Raw genomic sequence first — 13,394 nt, forward strand, 5'->3', positions numbered from 1 at the left:
ATTATACATTATTGTCAGTACTTTTTTTCAGATTTTAACATAATTTTTACATAAAACTATATGAATATATATTTTAGTCAGTACTTGATTTTTTCAAGGTTTGATAGTATGCCTTGAAAACTTAATAGATACAATAAGCATAAAGTACATGTAAAACAAAATGTAATGTGGAAATAGTTAAAGTTTTCTTGTTTTGTAAGTATTTTTTGTATTGCTTTGTTTTCTTTATTTCTTGAACTTCATACAGTCTGTGAGTTGATTCTGGGGGAGTGCAAGCCTCTGTGGTTAGCATCCCAATCAGTGACTGCATATTATGTCTGTTCTTTTGTGACTGGGTTATCTAACTCAGGATGATATTCTCTACATGCACCCTTTCCTTAAGAATTTGGTTAAATCATTGTTTCTGGTGGCTGAGTAGTATTCCATTGTGTACAGGTACAACAATTTTTGTATTCATTCATCTTCTGAAGGACATCTAGGTTCCTTCCAACTTCTGGCTATTATAAATAGAGCTGCTATGAACATTGTGGTGCATATATTTTGTTGTGTATTAAAGTGTCTCTGGGGTATAAGCCCAGAAGTGGAATAGCTGGGTCTTCAGGTAGTACTATATCCAATTTTCTGAGGTATCAACAGACAGATTTCCAGAATGGTTGTATTAGCTTGCAACCCCACCAATAGTGGAAAAGTGTTCCTCTTTCTCTTCAGCCTCGCCAGCATCTGCTGTCATCTGAGTTTTGGACCTTGGCCAATCTGACTGGTGTGAGGTGGAATCTCAGGGTTCTTTTGATTTGCATTTCCCTGATGGCTAAGGATGTTGAGCACTTCCTCAGATGTTTCTCGGCCATTCGGTGTTCCTCAACTGAAAACATTTTGTTTAGTTCTGTACCCCATTTTTAATAGGGTTATTTGATTCTCTGGTGTATAGCTTTTTGAGTTCCTTGTACACCATGGATATTAGGCCTCTATCTGATGTGGTGTTGGAAAAGATCTTTTAACATTCTGTTGGTTGCTGTTTTGTTTTCTTGACTATGTCCTTAGCCTTACAGAAACGTTGCAATCTCATTAAGTCTTATTAGTTAATCTTTGACCTTAGAGCTTGAGCCATTGGTGTTTTGTTCAGGAAATTTTCTCCTGTGCCTATGTGTTCTAAGGTTTTCCCTACTTTCTCATCTAATAGTTACAGTGTATCTGGTTTAATGTGGATATCTTTGATCCACTTACACTTGAGCTTTGTACAAGGAGATAAGAAAGGGTCTATTTTCATTCTTTTGCATGCTGAGTGCCAGTTGGACCAGCACCATTTGTTGAATAGGCTGTCATCTTTCCATTGAATGTTTACTGCTTCTTTGTCAAAAATCAGGTGACCATATACATGAGGGCTCATTTCTGGATCTTCTATTCTATTCCATTGACCACATGCCTATTTCTGTACCAGTGCCATGCAGTTTTCAGCACAATTGCTTGTAATATAGCTTGAGGTCAAAGATAGTGATTCCCGCAGATGTTTTTTTTGGTGTTGAGGATGGATTTCGCTATTCTAGGTCTTTTATTATTCCATATGAAATTGGATATTGATCTTTCCAATTCCATGAAGAACATTGTTGCAATTTTGATGGGATTGCATTGAATCTGTAGATTGCTTTTGGTAGGATGGCAATTTTTAAGATGTTGATTTTTCAAATCCATGAGCATGGGAGATCTTCTCATTTTCTGAGATCCTCCTCAATTTCTTTCTTTAGATGTTTGAAGTTCTTGTCATACAGGTCCTTCACTTTCTTAGTTAGAGCCACACCAAGGTATTTCATATTTTGTGAGTATTGTGAAGGGTACCTTTTCCCTAATTTCTTTCTCCACATGTTTTTCCTTTTAGTATAGGAAGGCTACTGATTTGTTTGAGTTAATTTTGTATCCAGCCACTTTGCTGAACTTGTTTATCAGCTGTAGGAGTTCTTTGGTGGAATTTTTGGGGTCACTTAAGTACACTATCATGTCATTGGCGAAGAGTTATGTTTTTATCTCTTCCTTTCCGATTTGTATCCCCTTGATCTCCTTTTGCTGTCTAATTGCTCCAGCCACGACTTCCAGTACTATGTTGAATAGGTAGGAGGAGAGTGGGCAGCTTTGTCGAGTCCCTGATTTTAGTGGGATTGCTTCAAGTTTCTCCCATTAAGTTTGATGTTGGCTGTTGGTTTGCTGTTTATTGCTTTTATTATGTTTAAGTATGGACCTTGAATTCCTGTTCCTTCCAGGACTTTTAACATGAAGGGGTGTTGGATTTTGTCGAATGCTTTCTCAGCGTCTAGTGAGATGACCATGTGATTTTGGTCTTTGAGTTTGTTTATATGGTGGATTACGTTGATGGATTTCCTTATGTTAAACCATCCCTGCCTCCCAGGGATGAAGCCTACTTGGTCATGATGAATGATCGTTTTGATGTGTTTTTGGATTCGGTTTGCGAGGATTTTGTTGAGTATTTTTGCATCAATGTTCATAAGTGAGATTGGTCTGAAGTTCTCTTTTCTTGTAGGGTCTTTGTGTGGTTTAGGTACGAGGGTTATTGTAGCCTCAAAAAAATGAGTTGGGTAATATTCCATCTGACTCTATCTTTTGGAATAGTTTGGAGAGTATTGGTGTTATATCCGCAATAAATGTCTGATAAAATTCTGCACTGAACCCATCTGGACCTGGGCTTTTTTTTGGTTGGGAGGCTTTTGATGACTTCTTCTATTTTTTTAGGTGTTATAGGGATATTTAGATGGTTTACTTGGTCCTGGTTTAACTTTGGGATCTTGTATCTCTCTAGGAATTTTTCCATTTTCTCCAGATTTTCTAAATTTGTGGAGTATAAGTTTTTGTAGTAGGATCTGATAATTTCTTGAATTTCCTCAGTTTCAGTTGTTATGTCTCCACTTTCCTTTCTGATTTTGTTAATTTTTATATGCTCTCTTTGCCCTCTAGTTAGTCTGGCTAGGGGTTTATCAATCTTGTTGATTTTCTCAAAGAACCAACTTTTGGTTTTGTTGATTTTTTCAATGGTTCTTTTTGTTTCTATTTGGTCTATTTCTTCCCTAATTTTGATTATTTCTTGCCGTCTACACTTTTTGGTTATATCTGCTTCCATTTGTTCTAGGGATTTTAGCTGTGCTCTCAGTTCCAACCTATTTGGAGTTCTGAAGGCTTCTTTTATGCTCATGGTCATCTCATTCTTGAGGGTAGGGAAGTTTTCTTCTATGATTTTGTTGAAGATATTTACTGTGCCTCTTAGTTGATACTCTTCTCCCTCTTCTATTCCCATTATCCTTAAGTTCGGTCTTCTAATTGTGTCTTGGATTTCCTGGACATTTTGGGTTAGGACCTTTTTGTTTTTTGCATCGTCTCTGGCTGTTTTGTCTATTTTTGCTATGTTGTCTTCTGCCCCAGAGATTCTCTCTTCGATCTCTTGTAATCTATTGTAAATGCTTGCTTCTGTGACTCCTGATTTTTTCTTTCGGTTTTCTGCTGCCTGGGTTATCTCTTTTAGCGTTTTCTTTATTGTGTCAATTTCCATTTTAATTTCCCTCTTCCATTCTTTTATTTCTTTGGTTCTGTTTTCCTCTAGTTCTTTGAGTTCTTTGAGTGTTTTTCTTGTTTCTTCTTTAAAAGCTTCTGAATCTTTTTCCTTTTCCTCCCTTTCTTGTTTAAGTATCTCTATCAGCATCTTGAGGTATGATTTCAGGTCTGTGTCTTCTATTTCTGGAGTGTTTGGAATTCTGATATTTGCTGTTATGGGAGAACTGGGTTCTGGTGTTGCTAGATTGTCTTGGTTTCCTTGGGATATACTCTATTGCTTTTCTCTTGTCATTTTGTTGTCAGTGATATGTTCTTGCTTTTTCCTTGTATCTGGTCTGTGTCCCTGGATCTCCACTGGTCCATGTGTCAGATGGGCTGAGACCTGTTCTATGCCTCAGAGTCGTCGGGTAGGAACAAAAGTTCCAACGTTCTTTTTCTGGTCGCTGGCTCAGGCAGGGCACAGCAGGGCAAGGCAGGGGGTGCACTTTCCGTGTGCACTCCGCAGAGATCTCTCTGCTCCCTGGCAGCCCAGGTCTTCCACGCACCATTTGCTCAGCCTCTATGAGCCGCCCTTCTGGGTAGCAGATGGGCCAGGCTCAGCTCTGCGTCCTGAAGTCCCCGCCGGGTGAAAACAGAAGTTCTAATTTTCTGTTCCCGGTCCCTAGATCAGGCACAGCAGGGCAGGGCGAGGCAGGGGGTGCACTTTCCATGTGCACTCGGCAGAGATCCCTCCACTCCCCTGCAGCCTAGGTCTCCCACTCACCTGTTGTTCAGCCTTTACAGGCTTCTCTTCCGGGTGTCAGATGGGCCGGGCTCTGCTCTGCATCCTGAAGTCACCACCGGGTTGAAACAGAAGTTCTAAATGTCTGTTTCAGTTTGCTGGATCAGGCAAGGCAGGGCAGGGCAAGGCAGGGGGTGCACTTTCCGTGGGCACTCCGCAGAGATCTCTCTGTTACCCGGCAGCCCAGGTCTCCCACCCACCATTTGCTCAGCCTCTACGAGCCGCCGTTTCGGGTGGCAGATGGGCCAGGCTCCTAATGTTGTTTTCTTTTTCACCAATTCTGCTCCATTACTGTGAACATTTACACTGCTATGTATAGGAATAATTTACTTTCTATTAGTTTCTGATTGCATTACTTATTTGTGCAATTTATGTTTGTTTTTTTAGAACTCTTTCCTTTATACACCAAGTTTTCTTATTTTCTCCATGGTCTTTGTTTACATGTATGCTTGGAAGACAGGGTTGTCTTTTTCTGTTTGAAAATGATTGTCTGCTGCCCTTTTTATGATAGTTCTTTTTCCTTCAGTCGTTATACGTCATGAGAGATGAAGTAAGGTGTTTCTATGTCTTGTATTGGTGCGTTTTGGAAATGTGTTACCTTTGTGGCAATGCATAAACAGACAGATAATTATATTTGCACATCAACCTAGAGGTTCTTTGATCTGCAATCATACTGTTATATCATTACTAGAATTCAGAACCAAAAAGCATAAAATTGACTCATGACAAGTAAATGCTATTTCAATATGTTCACTCTGAAAATATTGAATAATAAATAACTCAGAAGTTATGCTTGTGTTTCTTATTTAAGTCAGAAAATTGAAATAGAGTCTAATTATAACATACAGAAGTCCTTTCTCTAAACATTGAAATGTAACTCTGGGATCCATAGCTTCAAATATATACAATGTTCCAATACTAAATTAGTAAATATAAAGTAAAATGAATAAAATATATAAAATTAACTTTAAAATAGTAAGATGAGAGATAATCAGTATGTTTTAATTTAATACAAATATTTGATCTTTATATAGTTTTTTATTATAACTCAAAAGATGATATATAAGCCTATGAAAACTAAAAGAAACTAAAAGATAAATATAAAGATTAAATAAAATTGTAAGGAAATTGATAATACAATGTTTACTTTTGAATCAAGTACACCAATAAGCATCCTGTCACTATACTGAACTCTGATTTCTGGATTCAGGGATTCCTATCTCTGACTAGTTTGTGACAGTCTTTCTGAGTGTGTGCAGAAGCAGGACATTATGATTCATTATGGTAGACCATAGCTGCTCATCTCTTTGGAACTAGAAGAAAAACAGACATGGAAAATAAACCAAAAATTATCACCTTTAAGGGATCATCTACAGAGATGTAATATTCTTTCACTAAGTCCTTCTTCCTGAAGGTTCCACCACCTCTCAATAGAACCACAAGCTGAGGAACAGAACTTGCATACGTACTTGGAAGACATTTAATATTTAAACAATAGAAAATACATTATAAACTCTTCAAATAATGGGCTACACTAATGCTATATGGTATAAAGACAGGGTGAATATTATCAGGGATACAAATTAAATTTAGATTTTCAGGTTGCTTACAAAAAGTTCTAGAGAAATATTACATACTTAGTACTGTTTAATAAATTCAACTCATGCTGTAAAAATTTCTTAGGATAATTTCAGACTCAGATAACTTACAGGCAATCCCTTTTAATATTTTAAGAAGTAATGTTAATTTTCTGTCTTTTTACAAAGCAAAACTAACAAACCAAAAACCTTCAATATCATTACTTGAATCAGCCATAGTATGCTTTTAGAAAGTGGATATTAGCCATAAACTACAGCTTACCCATGCTACAGTACACAAAACTCAAGAAGCTAAATAACAAGTAGAACCCAAAGGAAGACACTTGAATCTCACCCAGAAGTGAAAATGAAATTGTCATCAGAGTAGATGGAGGAAGAAACTGGGTAGGAGTGCAAATGGAGAGTATAATAGGAAGAGATCAGATGTAGGAATAGTCAGGGAGAGAGGGCCAGAAGAGTTCAGTAAGTCTGTTTAAGAGTCAGGGGAAGGATTGAAGAATCCTGAGGGATGTAAAGTGGATAAATAAATTATTTATTGGGAAAAAAAAATGATCAGAACATTAGAAGAAAACAGCAGTCGTTCTCTCTCATAACCAAAGTGGAACAGTTTCCCGAAGGAGCTATAAGTTTGAAAGATATGTGATCATATTATTTTATTATGTAATTAAAATTTTCTTCATGTTAGCAATTTAAAAATAAAAGGAGAAGAAAAGATGAAGAACCCAAGCAACAGCACATGTTGGTGAAGAAGTGGAACAACAGAAACACTTTTCCATTGCTGGTTTGTAGTGCAAACTTCTACAACCACTTAAGAGATGAATGTGACAGTTTCTCAGAAAGTTTGGAATAGTTCTACCTCAAGACCTAGCTATACAACTTCTAAGTATGTACCCAAAAGATGTTCCAACATCCTACAAAGACACTTTCTCAATTATGTTCATGGCAGCTTTATTTATAATAGCCAGAAACTGGAAACAACATAGATGTCCCTCAACTGAAGAATGGATAAAGAAAATGTGAATCAACTACACATTCAGCTATTAAAAACAAAGACATCATTAATTTTGCAGGAAAATGATGGAATTTGAGAATATCATTTTTAGTGAGGTAATCTAGTCCCAAAATAACATGAATGGTATGTACTCACTTATAAGTGTATATTAGCCACAAAATACAGGATACCCAGGCTATACTCCACATATCCAATGAAGCTAAACAAGAAGAAAGGTACAGCAGAAGATGTTTAAATCTCACTTAGAAGGGGAAATAGTCATAAAGACAGGTAGAGGGAGGGGTGGGGAGGAATTGGGGGGATTCAGGATCAGGTGTGGGAAAAGATAGGAGGGTTGGCCAGATGACCATGAGAATAAATGGATATCTGCAAGTGTCAGAGTGCAGAGATAGGGGGCATCACCAGGAACAGACATGGTATGAGAGGCTCTAAAGAATCAATGAGAATATCCTTAGCTGTTACTCAGAGCATTAGGGATATGAAACCTGAGGAGACCACTTCTAGTAGCCAGACAGGAACCCCAGTGAAACAATAGGGACACCAACCCACCCACAGATCTTTCAACCCAAATTTATCCTGTTTGCAAGGAATGCAGGAATGGAAAATGGAACTGAGATGTACCGAAGAAATGGTCAACCAATAACTATCCTAACTTGAGACCCATCCCATGGGCAAAGACCAATCCCTAACAGTCTTAATGATACTCTGTTATGATAGCAGAAAAGAGTCTATAAGGCTCTATGCTGAGGGCTTCACCTACCAGCTGACCCACTGTGTTATCTTGTGATGGGGTTGCCTCACTCAGAATGATACTTTCTAGTTTTATCTATTTACCTAAAATTTCACAAAGTCATTGATTTTAATAGTTGAGTAGTACTCCATTGTGTAAATGTACCACATTTTCTGTATCCAGTCTTCTATTGAGAAACAACCTGGTCCTTTCCAGCTTCTGATTATTATACATAAGGGTCCTATAAACATGGTGGCACATGTGTCCTTCTTATATGTTGGAGCATCGTTTGGGTATATGCCCAGAGGTAGCATAGCTGGTACTTGGTTGGGTTCCACCAAAAGTTAAGTAGTAAATTGGCTCAGTAAATTTGTGAGACATAAAGTGCATATACAAATATCAGCCCATGTGTCTATATAGTGAGAATAATTTATCAAAAACTAAAATGTGAAAAAGATTGTACTCCTGGACCAGTTGCTTAGGCACTCTGCTACCTAGAACAGCAGATAACATGGGAAACAACCTAGTGAGGTTGTGCATTGAGTACTCAGAACACAGAGAGCTCTTGGTGGTGGTGCTTCTGACAAAGGTTCCTTTCAGATCCAAAGTAAAAGAGTACCCAGATCTGCTGGGAAAGGCTGTGCTCTCAGACCAGACACCCAGGCACCCTGCGTGCTTGTGGCAAAAGTTTCTTTCTAGCCCACAATAAGGGAATATCCAAATCCTCCCACCCAGAAAGGCTTTGCTAGCAGACCTGAAGCCAAGGAGCTCTTCCACCTAGACCAGCAGGTAACCTGGGGTACTGACCTAGTGAGGTTGTACAGTGAGTAGCAAGAGCACAGAAAGTGCTTGGAGGCAGTGCAAGGGACTGTGTCAGAGAGAATCATGAACTTCCTGGGGAAGGCATTTCTGGAATATCAGCTCCATGGGCACTTTTACACCTGCACCAGAGGAGAACCTGACACATAGGCCCAGGGAGGGTACTCCATGAGTTCTCAATGAGCAGAGAGTGCTGTACTTGCTGGAAAAGGTTCCATTTTGACCTGGAGAAAGAGCCAGATCTCCACAATTAGTATTCATGACTAGTATGTAAAGGGCCTAGTTCCCAGAGCAGCCTACCAAGAGCTCCTAAACCTCAGCCCACAAAGACAATTGAGTACCTGCCAACAGAAATCACTGCTCAACCACAAAAATCCAAACACTCAGAACAAATATTCTTCTGGAGCCCATGGGCCCTCAGATCCACAGGAGAGACAGGTGCCAGGCACTGACAACAAGACCACATATAACTACAGATTACAAGATGTCAAGAGGAAAATGAAAGAACATAAGCAAAAGAATTCAAGACAAACTGGCAACTTCAGAACCCAGATCTCCCATCACAGTGGATTGCCAAACACTCCAGACAAACAAGACTCAGACCTGAAATCATGCCTCAAGATGATGATGGAGATCGTTGAGAAGAGCAGGAATAACACCCTTAAAACAATATGGGAGAACAACCATAAACAAATAGAAGTTTTAAAAAAGGAAACATGAAAATCATTTAAAGAACTCAAAGAACAACAGGAAAACACAACCACAGATATGAAGGAATTAAAAATGGAAATAGAAACAATAAAGAAAAGATAAACAGAGACAATCCTGGAGATGGAAAACCTAAAAAACAAAAAAAAATCAGGAATCAGAGAAAAGAGCATCTCCAAAAGACTGCAAGAGATGGAAGAGAGAATCTCAAGGGCCGAAAACATTGAAAACATAGAGAAGACAGTCAGAGAAGATGCAAAAACCCAAAAGCTCCTAATCCAAAAAGTCCAGGAGATCCAGGACACAATGAGAAGACCAAACCTAAGGATAATAGGAAAAGAAGAGGGCAAAGAATATCAACTAAGAGGCACAGTAAATATCTTCAACAAAATCATAGAAGAAAACTTTCCTACCTTTAAGAATGAGATGACCATGAGCATAAAAGAAGCCTGCAGAACTCCAAATAGAGTGGACCAGAAAAGAAATTCCTCCCAACATATAATAGTCAATACTCCAAGTGCCCAAAGCAAAGAAAGAATACTAAAAGCAGTAAAGGAAAAAGGTCATGTAACAAATAAAGGCAGACCAAGCAGAATCACACCCGATTTCTAAACAGAGACTATGAAGGCTAGACGTTTCTGGACAGACATCATGCAGATGTTAACAGAACAAAAGTGTCAGCCAAAGGTGCTATACCCAGCAAAACTCTCAATCAACATGGATGGAGAGACCAAGATACACCAAGACAAAACTAAATTTATATAATATCTGACCACAAACCCAGCACTACAACAAATTATAGGTGGAAAACCCAATGCAAGTAGGGAAACAACATCCTAGTAAAAACAGGAAAATACCAAAGCAAGAAAACCAAAAGAAGAAAAACACACAGGCACAATTCAACATGCAAAAGTGAAAATAGCAGGAAACAGCAACCACTATTCCTTAATATCTGTTAACATAAAAAGACTCAATTCCCTAATAAAAAGATATAGGCTATAAGACTAAATACATAAACGAAAGTCAGCATTTTGATGCATACAGGAAACTCATCTTAGAGACAAAGACAGACACTATTTCAGAGTAAAAGGTGGGGATAAAACATTCCAAGGCACCGGCAGCAAGAAGCAAGCTGGAGTGGCCATTCTACTATAGAAAAAAGTAGATTTTGAACCAAAAGTTATCAAAAAAGATAAGGAAAGACACTATTTACTCATTATAGGGGAAATTTGTCAAGAAGAACTCTCAATCCTTAACATATATGCTCCACATACAAAAGCACCCATATTTATAAAAAAAAAATCCTACTAAAGTTTAAAAAATAAAATACACCCCACACAATAATAGTGGGAGACCTCAACACCCCACTTTCACCAAGGGACATATCATGGAAACAGAAACTGAACAAGGACACAATAAAACTAGCAGAGGTTATGAGCCAAATGGAATTAATAGATATCTAAAGAACTTATCATCCTATAACAAAAGAATTAACCTTCTTCTCAGCACCTCATGAAATCTTCTCTAAAAATGACCATATAATCAGTCACAAAACAAGGCTCAATAGATATAAGAATATTGAAATACTCCAATGCATACATTCAGATCACCATAATCTAAGGCTGGTCTTTAATAACAACAGAGACAACAAAAAGCCCATATATACATGGAAACTAAACAGTTCTATATTAAATGATAGCAGGAACAAAGAAGAAATAAAGATGGAAATTAAGGATTTACGATAATTTAATGAAAACAAAAACACAATATACCCAAACCTATGGGATGCAATGAGAGCAGTACTAAAAGGAAAACTCATAACTCTGAGTGCTTCCAAAAAGAAACTGGAGAGAGCATACACTAGGAATTTGTCAGCACAGTTGAAAGCTCTAGAACAAATTGAAAGCAGAAACACCCAAGAGGCATAGATGGCAAAAAATAATCAAACTTAGAGCAGAAAAAGTACAAATATAAACAAAAAGAACCATTCAAAGAATCAATAAAACAAAGTGATGGTTCCTTGAGAAAATTAACAAGATAAATAAACGCTTAGCCTGACTAACTAGAGTGAAAACAGAGAGTATCCAAATTAACAAAATCAGAAATCAAAGTGGAGACATAATAACTGCAACTGAGGAAGTTCTAGAAATCATCAGACCCTACTACAAAAGCCTATACTCAAAAAAGCTGGAAAATCTTGAAGAAAGGGATGAATTTCTGGAAAGATACAAGATCCTAAAGTTAAACCAGGAACAGGTAAATGATCTAAGTAGTCCCATAACGCCTAAAGAAATAGAAACAGTCATCAAAATCCTCCCAACCAAAAAAAAAAAGCCCAGGTCCAGATGGGTTCAGTGCAGAATGTAATCAGACATTTATTGATGATGTAATAACAGTACTCTCTAAACTATTCCACAAAATAGGATCAGAAGGAACACCAGCTAACTTAATTTTTGAGACCACAATAACCCTCATTCCTAAACCACACAAAGAACCTACAAGAAAAAAGAATTTTGGGCCAATCTCACTTATGAATATTGATGCAAAACCTCAACAAAATCCTTGAAAACAGAATCCAAGACAGGTCAAAACAATCATTCGCAATGATCAAGCAGACTTTATCCCTGGGATGCAGGGTTGGTTTAATATATGGAAATCCATCAATGTTTTCCACCTTATAAACAAACTCAAAGAAAAAAATCACATGGTCATATAACTAGATGCTGAGAAAGCATTTGACAAATTACCTAAACATAATAAAAGCAATATACAGCAAACCAACAACAACATCAAACAAATGGTGGGAAACTTGAAGCAATCCCACTTAAATCAGGGACTCAACTAGGCTGCCCAATCTCCCCCTACATATTCAGCATAGTACTGGAAGTTGTGGATGGAGCAATTAGACAGAAAAAGGAAATCAAAGGAATAAAAATTGGAAAGGAAGAAGTAAAAACATTACTATTTGCAGACTACATGATAGTGTATATAAGTGACCCCAAAAATTCCACCAGAGAACTTCTACAGCTGATAAAGAAGTTCAGCAAATTGGCTGAATATTTAATTAACTCAAACAAATCAGTAACATTCCTCTATTCAAAGTACAAACATGTGGAGAAGGAAATTAGAGGAAAGATACCCTTCACAATAGTCACAAAAAAATATGAAATACCTTGGTGTGACTCTAAACAAGTGAAAGACCTGAATGACAAGAACTCAAACCTCTAAAGTAGGAAATAAAGGAAGATCTCAGAAAATGGAAAGATCTCCCATTCTAATAGATTAAAAGGATCAACATTGTAAATATGGCCATCTTACCAAAAGCAATCTACCGATTCAATAAAATCCCCATCAAAATACCAACCCAATTCTTCATAGAGTTGGAAAGAGCAATATAAAATTTCATCTGAAATAGCAAAAGACCTAAAATAGTGTAATCTATCCTCAAGAACAAGAAAACATCTGTGGGAATCACTATCCCTAAACTCAAGCTATATTACAAGGCAATTGTGCTAAAACCTGCATGGTACTTGTACAGAGATAGACATGTGGAACAATGGAATAGAATAGAAGATCCAGAAATGAGCCACATATATGCTCACTTGATTTTTGACAAGGAGCTATAAACATTCAATGGAAAAAGGACAGCCTATTCAACAAGTGGTGTTATTCAAACTGGCACTCAGCATGAAAAAGAATGAAAATAGACCCTTTCTTATCTCCTTGTACAAAACTGAAGTGCAAATGATCAAATATCTTCACATTAAACCAGGTACCCTGAAACTATTAGAATAGAAAGTACAGAAAACTTTAGAAGACATTGGTACAGGAGAAAATTTCCTGAACCGAACATCAATGGCTAGTGCTCTAAGGTCAAAGACTGATAAATGGGACTTAATGAGATTGCGAAGTTTCTGTAAGGCTAAGGACACTGTCAAGAAAACAAAATGGCAGCCAAGAGAGTCTGAAAAGATCTTTACCAACCCCACATCAGATAGAGACCTAATATCCAAGGTATAGAAAGAATTCAAGAAGCTAGACACCAGCATATCAGACAGTCCTATTAAAAAAATGTTTACAGAGCTAAAAAAAAAGTTTCCAATTGAGGAATATCGAATGGCTGAGAAGCATCTAAGGTAATGATTGACATCATTAGCCATCAGGGAAGTGCAAATTCAAGCAACCCTGAGATTC

This window comes from Micromys minutus (assembly GCF_963924665.1).
Source record: "Micromys minutus genome assembly, chromosome: 1".
Lineage (NCBI taxonomy): Eukaryota > Metazoa > Chordata > Mammalia > Rodentia > Muridae > Micromys > Micromys minutus.